Genomic DNA, 10,532 nt, shown 5'->3' with positions numbered 1-10,532 from the left:
TATTGATAGAGGTGTGTGTGTGTGTGTGTGTGTGTGTGTGTGTGTGTGTGTGTGTGTGTGTGAATAATGACCAGCAGAAGACAGTTGTGAGTGCTGTGGTGTAGACTCAGTAGTCTAGGAGTCAGCAGTAATGACAGTGCAGTCTCCCGCCCATAGAAATGGTCCTAAAGTGCTTTCAGAGAAGAAACAACACAACAGTCATAACTTATATTAAGCACAGTTATGTGGTGTTCAGTCTGTAGGATATGTCCACTGGATGTCAAATAGGCATCAGACTTCACCAAAGGTTCGTAGAGTACTGACAAGGAAAAGCTAGGCTTATTTATTTATCTATTGTTTCACGAGTTCCCCTTGACGCTGGGATGGTGCAATGAGAGCTGCTTATAGGCTCGTAATGATGATTGACTGGACTGAATGATTAGGCTCCTCCCGAACCTCTATGGAACTTCATTATGTTTTTTGGTAAATGTGTTAAATGTGTCCAGGTAAAAAAACAAATAAACAAATAAAACAAAACAAATAAAATAATATAAAATTCTGTTTTTTTTTTTTTGTTGTTGTTTTTTTTGCTGTATAATAAATCAGTAATCAAATAAATTAATCGTACATTAAAGGTAATACAACAAATGTTAGATATAAAAATGCATAACTTTTTTTTATATTTATGATTATGAGTTTTTTTCCCATTTCAATAAAGTAAATTTTGTGGAGGAAAATATGTGTAGGCCTAATTATAATGAAAATACTGTCAGAAAGCCAAAAATTACAATGTTCTTAGGACATGTTTTTGGTAGGTTTTCGTGACTTTCAGCCAGTATCCAACTTGAAGTTCCTTTGAGAAGATATCATTCAAGACCTTATTTCCATGTCTCATAACTTTTCCTCAAAAGAAAGAGAGAAATGTAGCAACGTAACAGTGCAGTGACAGGTGATGCATTACTTATTATGGTTTGGCAGTGCTGTGTGTTTGGGTTGCAGTGCATAAATCAAACACTGGATCTCTGGACACATTTAGCTATAGCTGACCATGACTGGCGTTAGAGGGCGATGCATCTGTTTGCCTTTTCAAGTAACACCAATGTCCTTTGCCCTTCACCAAGTCCCTAATATTCGCTTACTGAATTTGATTTCCAGTGACTCACATGGGTGAGTTTTCAGCTTGTCTATTATGTAGTTTACTGTGAAATTGAAGGTTGGTTAGAGTCAGGGCAGCAGTTGCACATGGAAACCCCGAAGAAGAAAGATGGATTTAGATCTTATCAGTACGTGTTTTACATGTTGTCTTGACATAAATCTTCCTGGGCTAACAGGCCAATCAAAGTATGCTCCAAAGAAATTTACTTAACATTTACTTCAAACCAGAAATTAAATCCATTTCATGGTGAAATGTCATTGGCCACATCTATGGTCATTCACGCTTGTGGAGAAACGCTTCATCACTCACATCACTCACAACACAATCTATGGCCTAAAGCACTATGCTTTAATTATAGACACTGCTGAAGATGAAAAAAAAAAAAAAACTTGAGAAGTGTATAAAGAACAGTACAACAGCACTCAAATGTCAGACATCTATAAAAGCAGCTACTGCTGAATTTAAAGTTGCAGCAATTTAAGGTTAGGTTTTAATTAGGACTGGACGAACAATGATATATAGTATCAAGATCGCAATAAGATTAATGTTGATAAAGATGATAAACTCTGTACAATTTTACTCAATATGGATTCATATAACAGTCTAATGCAACAGCCAGTCACAGCATGGGCTGATAAATCTGCCTGTTCTGTGTGTCTCTGTGTGAATGAATGGTGCTGTTTCATCTAAAAACACAAACTCAACATCTGTCTCAATATAATATATGAGGACATGAACACATGATCTCCAGAGCTGCTTTGAGAGTCATCTCATCAGCTTTACACTGTTTCATTTGAACAAAACTTACAGATCTCCACCACAAACCGCCAAAATAAAAGTTCAGTTTAACTTTAAGAAATGATGACATAATTTTTTTTTCTATATTGTATACTGAAATGTACTCCTTAAAGTAATAATAATGACAATTTCATTTTTAAGGAATATCATACAACCAGGATATTTTATACATGTTTTAATTTATACAGTTCTGTTCTGCAACATCTTACTTGACAAAAAAATTAAAAAGCATTAAAAAAAATGCAATTAATTGTTATTTTTCCATAATTTTGTATTAAATCATAAAACATAGAATCCCAAATAAATAAATAAATAAAATGGATAGCACAGAATTTAGAGGAAAAGAAAATGGATTCAATGAGGCCCTAAATGAAATGGTATCTTACTCTTTTTGGAGTTTAACTGTGAGCAAACAAGTTATGTTTACATTAATTCTCAAGGGCTAACAAATATGTGCAATACATTTCCTCCTTATAAATGATAAATTAACATTTGTAACACATTGTATGATACATTTTTTATTTGAATGTATTGTTATTATTTGTGTCCTATAGGCCTATCCTTATATTGTTACATTACTAATCACAATCAACTGTGATTGTTACAGTTTGTGTCAAATTTACTTGAAATTTTAGATTAGGGAACACATATTCACTATTATCAAAAGTGTTTTTCCTCAATAAACTCCTAATTTGCTGCTTATTGATAATAAGGTAATTGTTGTAGTAGTTATGTTTAGGTAGTGTTAATTATTATTGTTGTTAATTGTCATCATAAACTAATGTAACTCCTCTCTCCCGGGTCCTCACCGCCACACCTCGTTCTCGTTCCGAGTGGGTCTCGAACCTGAGTCTCCGGCACTAACAAGGAGGCTAAAGACTGCAGCCACTAGTGTCAGTCGCTAGTGCGTCTCTTGAGATCAGAAGAGTGAGGTTTAACTGCACAGCACCTACTCGCTAGCCTCCGTTACACTCACCCCCCCTGTACCTCACTCCCATCCGGGTCACGGCACCAATGTAACCCCTCTCTCCCGGGTCCTCACCGCCACACCTCGTTCTCGTTCCGAGTGGGTCTCGAACCCGGGTCTCCGGCATTAAACCTTATTTCATGAGGTTTACCTGCACAGCACCTACTCGCTGGCCTCCGTTGCACTGATGTAAAATATGGTCATGCAGAATAAGGCATTAATATGTGCTTTATAATTGTTAATAAACAGCCAATATGCTAGTAACATGCATGCTAATAAGCAGCTAGTTAATAGTGATTAGTGTTCCCTAGTCTAAAGTGTTTCCAAAATCTCAGCTGCATCCATGTTTTTAAAGATGGATTCAAGTGTGATACCTTTTTTGTTTTTGCTCGGATATTTGGAGTTATAATTGAGTACAAACTTGACAGTACCCACACTCTTACTAAAGTGTCATTTCCCTGTACTTTTTACACCCCTGCCACGTACATAAAAATAGAGCAGCTGGAATTTGCCGAATACTTGACTACTCCGCTGATTTATCTGTCCAGCGCCGGAGCAGTCAAAATGACCCAAATGCACATCCCTGTTGTTGGCTGTGTCTTAGTCGTGGAGCTGCTGCTGTCTCCACTTGTGGTGTGATGGCTGCTCCTGTCGTATGAAGGCATAATCAGCCCTGTTCCTCGACAGCCGAGCACAGGATGGAGTTTGAATGAAGACAACGAAATTCTTGCAAATCCCCTGCTGGCACACTTGTCTCCACATTAACCAGCTCAGCCCAGCGTATTTACCGCCAGCCCTTTAGATTCACTCACATTCTGGTGCATATTTCCGATGAACCTTTTTGAGAGCTTTTGGGACGACCAAAAACCCAGCAGCAGAATCAGTGGCCAAAAGCAGTGAGCGGCCAATGCGTGTGATATCTCTGCATGAGGTGTTTGTTCATCTGGAATGAATTATATTGGCTCTGTTAAACAGCTTTAACAGCAGTTTTTAAATGTAAAACACATTTTATGCTCGATTTTGCAATACACGTTGTTTTATTCAGCTACTTTTCTTGCAGGTGTTAGAGATTGTTAGCATTCAAGCTCTGTTTAATGGCAATAAAAAGCATGACAAGGTAATTTTTTTCCCTGCAAAATTGATTGTCAAACCTTGTCAGCCAACAAGGTGCAAATAATGTTTGAATATGAATTTTGTTGTTTACAGCAAGATCTGTGATGAAGACTGCAAAACTGAACGATACAAGCAAAATTAAATCAGACAGATGAAGCTAATCTGTTTTCAAGCGTTTTGACTTTATAACATCTTGCATTGATGAATAAAATGAAATGAGATTTACTGTACACGGAACGTAGACTAACAATCAAAGGTTTTTACACACCAACGTATTCTTTATTATTAGAGCAATACGTAGAATAATTTAGAATAGTTATATCAACAAAATGAAAATGAAGTATGGGAATTATGTAGTGACTAAAAATGTCAGGTGGATATCTCAATATGATAATAAAGATAATCATTTATTATTATGTATTATATAAGATATCAAAACTACTTCGCTTATTATTAATATTTGAAAGAATTATCCACCAAATCAAAAGTCAATCAAAGCCATTAACATGCAGGGGAAATGAAATGAAATAATAAATAATAAAATAAAATAAAATAAACAAAACAAAGCAAAACAAACCCTACAGGCCCCCATTACTGTGTGTCAAGTTCAATAAGTCTCATTCCAAATTTTTATATTTTTAAATTTCATCTTTTCAATGCTTGGTTTATCAAAATCATTTAAAACCATCATGAACAAAGCAAAGAAGCAGCCATGCTTTAAAGGGTTAGTTCACCCAAAAATGAAAAGCAGCCCATGCTTTACTCACCCTCAAAGCATCCCAGGTGTATATGACTTTCTTCTTTCAGACAAATCCAATCGGAGTTATATTAAAAGTTATCCTGGCTCTTCCTAGCATATTTAAAACGTTATAAACATTTTTCTCTCACATCCGCTGACCTGTCGTATGCAGAAGCCGTTCCGGCGGATGACGTAGGGCATATGCGCCACGCGCGCCTCTGAGATATGCTATGATATGTCTCCCGAGATTGTTTACAGGAGCAAAGGAAGCAAAGTTTCCTTACATTAGCAAAGGAAAACCAGTCTCCTCTTGGCTTACTGTATATAGAAATTAGTGCTGTCAAAAGATTAATCGCGATTAATCGCATCCAAAATGGAACTCTGCCATGCAGACCATTTTTGCCCCGTCTCTTTCTTATGGTGGAGTCATGAACACTGACCTTAACTGAGGCAAGGGAGGCCTGCGGTTCTTTGGATGTTGTTGTGGGGTCTTTTGTGACCTCTTGGATGAGTCGTCGCTGTGCTCTTGGGGTAATTTTGGTCGGCCGGCCACTCCTGGGAAGGTTATCCACTGTTCCATGTTTTTGACATTTGTGAATAATGTCTCTCGCTGTGGTTCGCTGGAGTCCCAAAGCTTTAGAAATGGCTTTATAACCTTTTCCAGACTGATAGATCTCAATTACTTTCTTTCTAATTTGTTTCTGAATTTCTTTGGATCTCGGCATGATGTCTAGCTTTTGAGGATCTTTTGGTCTACTTCACTTTGTCAGGCAGGTCCTATTTAAGAGATTTCTTGATTGCGAACAGGTGTGGCAGTAATCAGGCCTGGGTGTGGCTAGAGAAATTGAACTCAGGTGTGATAAACCACAGTTTTAACAGGGGGGCAAACACTTCTTCACACAGGGCCATGTAGTTTTGGATTTTGTTTTCCCTTAATAATAAAAACCTTCATTTAAAAACTGCATGTTGTGTTTACTTGTGTTATCTTTGACTAATATTTAAATTTGTTTGATGATCTGAAACATTAAAGTGTGACAAACATGCAAAAAAATAAGAAATCAGGAAGGGGGCCAACACTTTTTCACAACACTGTAACTCCCATTGGATTCGTCTGAAAGAAGAAACTCATATACGCCTAAGATGCTTTGTGGGTAAAACATGGGCTAATTTTCATGTTTGGTGAACTAACCCTTTAAGCTTGATTTTAGGAGAATGTGTCCCTTCTTTTATTTGTTATTGGCCCATTTGTCTACCAAACTTATTTCAAGCATTAAAGAAGCCTTTCGGTTTTAGGATCATAAACATAAACTCAGTCAGGTCTGTCTAAACTTTTGACTGGTGGTGTATGTGCTCAGCGTGGTTTTTTTACCCAGTCAAACGGCTCGAGTGCGCATCGGTAATTACCAGCCTCAGCATTAAAAATGACATAATGAATTACCTCTGTGCTTTGGTCTACTCAAGTCTGTTGTTAGCTTGTTGGCCATAACATTAATTACATTTACATCAACTCATAACAGCCCCCGCGCCCCATCTGTGTCTGTTGTCATGGCAGTATCTTGTCTCTCAGAACCCTTTCCGTTTCACGTTGAACAATGTCTCTTTAATGACTATAATTAGTTTTGTTGTGTTTTAACTCTTGACATAACTAATTTCGCTCATTATACAGTAACATTTTTACAGTTTGATATTTTATATTGCATGCCACGTCAATGTACCGTCTCATCAAAGCTCTGCCCACATAAACACAGAATAAATAAGAGACGGGGAATATTCCACTGCTGAATCAGCACAAGATGCACTGCTGTTGAACTGTAAGGGTATCCTCCTCTGGCGTCGGTAAGCAAACTGAATTATACAGCGTGCTTCAGCCTCAGCGTTGCATATTTCTCCCTCTACATGTTAATGTTGTCATGGTAGGTCGGCTTTAAATGTCAAGGCACATCTTGCTATTAATAGGCTCTAGTTTTACAGTTAACATCTGGGTCACGGTGAGGTTTTTTTTTTCCTAACAGCAGTTAATTCACGTGTACCCATCAAAATCCAGTTCGTGTTTTTGACAAGCCACTTTGCGCTACGCAAATTTGAATAGATAGACTCTAATAACAGCTTCTGAATTAACACTGATTCCTGCCGCCAGCAGAAACAAGGCTCATGTGCCAGAATAATAACAGTACCATTCCAATCAGAGCCTCCATACTGTGATGGAAACACACACATAGCAAACAAACAATTTAATGTACAATGGGCTCAAAATCAACTGTCACTGTAAGTATAGACTTCACTGCATTGAATTGTAGGCTGTAAAAAATGGCATAGTTGTTGTTAATTACCCCAGATGAACTGAAGTGGCATTGCACGCTTAATTCATAAGACTGACAAAGCATGACGCATCCCAGTCTTCATCTTCAAAGGGGCCACATGCATGAAAAAAAAACAACGCCAGGTGAAGCTGACCTACGGATGAACTGAGAAATGATATAAAGCTTGTTGTGTAGAATTTCTCTAAGGAAATATCTGTTAGATTCTTGCCAGTGTATATAACGAGGACACCCTTAATTGGCAGTGCCACACTGTTTATGCTGCGAGGTGTGTGAAGCCTTCAATAGGAATTTTGGCCTTGTTGTTATGTCTCTATAGTCCTTTAATATTCTTTTAAGCATGCTTAATTGCAAGTGAGAAACACTCTGCACCGACATCTAATGAATGTTCACTTTTCTGCCTGTTAGTGTTTGAATATTTAATTTTTTTAATATATATATTCTAGAAGGTGTTGATCATCAACTCTATATGTTTTACATTGCAGCACCACATCTAAAGAAAGTAGCTACATTCATTAATTAATGCTTTTCTCTATTTTCAGGTCTGCTTGTTAAAATAAATATGTACTCTAACTTAATTTGCACAAAACCCTTAGAGATAATTATTTTAATTGGCAGAAGGAGGTGTTTAACCTTAAGAAATTGTAAAGTGTCCACCCAGGTGGTCAAACTAAATATATATCTCTTTATTTTATAGAAGGTTTGCTATTTGTTGCAACCCTGTAACAAAGATGGTGTATTTCCAAATGCAGTTTAAAACCCTGATTTGTGTTAGTATTTTAACATAGAAATGAAATACTACTACTACTTCTAATAATAATAACAATACTTTTAATTGTAATAATTATTGGCAAATGCAGCCAATAATACAATTTGCAAAGAAATTGAGAAAATGGAATGAGATGATTTATTGTCATGCTGTTGAGAGGCTCCAATGGTGTCACTTCCTGGGTGTCAAAGTTTTATGAAATATGTTCATAAAATGTTAATAAATATGTTTGTTTGTTTGTTTGTTTGTTTGTAATAAGCACAAACCATGCTGTAGCACTGGTAAATATTGTTCTGGGTAAATTAGTACATTTTTTTGTTTTTGTTTTTTTGTTACAAGTACACTTTAGACATTCTACTAACTATAAGTAACTAACTACAACTAGCAGTCATTAGAGTATTTGTAGACTGTTAATATGTTAATCAACTTATTCTACTAACCCTAACCTAACAGTCTACTAATTCTCTAAGCTGACATGTAGTTATATATTTATATATATTTGTAAGGTTTATTTATTTATTTACTTATTGCCTAAAGAGGACAATATTGGAAAAAAATGTAACCCCAAATATGTTAAATTGAAAAAAAAAAAAAAAGTAATGTAAAAATGTGTCACTGTTGTATGGCCAGTGTGGTGGGGAGCCAAAATCACCAGTTTAAACACATCTGCTGCTTTTTATGCTCTAGATAACTGTTAGATAACACTTTATCTTTACATATCAAATTGTTCTCTTTCAAATAGAAATCGTTTTCTAAAGAAAATAAGTTTTGTGCTTTTTAAAAAAAAAATAATAATAATGGTACATATTGGGAGAGTTCCAAATAGTCCTGCAAAGTGGTTTCCAGAATTATACCAATGTTGGAAGGGCAGGCTCATTTCTAAGAAGAAATTTCACCAAATAAAGGTCCCTCTATTTAATACCTCTGAACCGTCGCATTCATCAGAAACCCTTTCAGTGCTCAGGGCAGATTTGCTTTCAGTACGGCAGGAGTCTCGCCGTTCTGAATGCCTGACTGTATTTGCATAGCGAAGGATTATGAAGGGCCGACAGAATGGCCCCTGCGATTTCTGAAAGGGTCCCTGGAGAAATGTTGAGCGATTAGCTACTTTAAATATCCTGCTGAGGGACTGTCTTTTGGTATTAGGTCCGCTGTGGATCATTAAGATGATGAGCTCAGAGGGTCAGTTTTATTTAACAAACGTTAGCCCTTCCAATCCTGTGCTTCAGAACACGAATGCGACATATGGGAGGAAAATTGTTGTTTTCGTTATGTAAGTATAACAGGAGGAAGCTGAGAGAAATGTGTTTGGGGAAGTTGTGAGGAGTGTGGAGTCCTGCCCGCGGTGCTGGAAAGGTCTGTGTGTGGAGTTTATTCCAGAACTGTGTGTCTGTATTCTTCTGTTCGTATGATAGAATGCCTACACTTCACAGGAAGTAGATTCCCTCTCAGACTGCAGCGATGGAGGCTTATGGCAGCGGCGATAAGACACAATAAGAAGCGAGTACACCTCTTCACACCTGCCTAAAGTGCTCGATCAGCAGAAACCAAGCATGTGAGCTGTTAGGAAGGAGAGAAAATTAAAGCAGGCTTCACCGTCACAGTCACAAATGTGAAAATTTGAGCGGATTTTCGAAGGCGTTGTAATTATTAGTGGTTCTTGCTAAGGCAGACGATGCATGATGCATCAATATTCAGCAGCTATTTAAAGAGAGGTGTGCTATTACTTTTTGGGAAAATTGTATGAATATCATAGTAATAATATTCATACATTGGAACATTGTATATGAATATCATAGAGACTTGGGAATTGGGCCTTAAAGGGTTAGTTCAGCCAAAAATGAAAATTAGGCCATAAATTACTTAACCTCAAGTCATCCTAGGTGTATATGACTTTCTTCTTTCAGACGAATCCAGTCAGAGTTATATAAAAAATTGTCTTTGATCTTTCAAGCTCTTTAATGGCACTCAGCGTGTGTTGCAGTGCTTCAGTCCAAAAGAAGTTAAATAAAAAGCACCCCTCCATTAAAAAAAAGTGTCTCACACGGCTCCGGGGGGTGAACAAAGGTCTCCTTTTGCGACTTGATGCGTTTTTGTAAGAAAAATATCCATATTCAAAACGTAATAATCACTTTAATGTAGCTTGCGTCAACAGTTGTACACGGAAGCAGCTCCGGGCGGATGACGTATCAGGTCGGCTTCGCGCATGCGCCGGTGAGTCTCGTGAAAACCAACGTTTGTTAACAGGAGCAAAGGAAGCAAAGTTTCCTTACTTTAGCAAAGGAAAACCAGTCTCCTCTTGTCTTATATCAAAATCCTCCGACATTCTTCTTTACAAATCCTCGTTTTGTACTTCTAATAAATGACCGTTGTTTTGTTTTGATCTCTCCGCTGCGCTTCCACTTCTGAGCGGCGCATGCGCAAAGCTGACCTTATACGTCATCAGCCCGGAGCTGCTTCCGTGTACAACTGTTGGCACAAGCTAGATTAAAGTGATTATTACGTTTTGAATATGGATATTTTTCTTACAAAAACGCATCGATTCACTACAAGAGGCCTTTGTTCACCCCCCGGAGCCGTGTGAGACACTTTTTTTTATGGAAGGGTGCTTTTTATTTCACATCTTTTGAACCGAAGGAATGCAACACCCGCTGAGTACAACGATAGAGCTTGAAAGATCAAAGACAATTTTT

General features: G+C 37.4%; 1 protein-coding gene across 2 annotated transcripts in view; it reads left to right on the top strand.

Annotated features, from left to right (window-relative positions):
* Positions 1-10,532, top strand: part of LOC107689138 (neuroligin-3-like) — a 183,917-nt gene that overhangs the window by 25,591 nt on the left and 147,794 nt on the right. The gene's annotated exons all lie outside the window — the stretch shown is intronic.

The sequence above is a fragment of the Sinocyclocheilus anshuiensis genome, unplaced genomic scaffold, assembly GCF_001515605.1.
Source record: "Sinocyclocheilus anshuiensis isolate Anshui unplaced genomic scaffold, SAMN03320099.WGS_v1.1 scaffold846, whole genome shotgun sequence".
Taxonomy (NCBI): Eukaryota; Metazoa; Chordata; class Actinopteri; order Cypriniformes; family Cyprinidae; genus Sinocyclocheilus; species Sinocyclocheilus anshuiensis.
The sequence above is the reverse complement of the archived record's forward strand: the minus strand, read 5'-3'. Positions and strand labels throughout refer to the sequence as shown.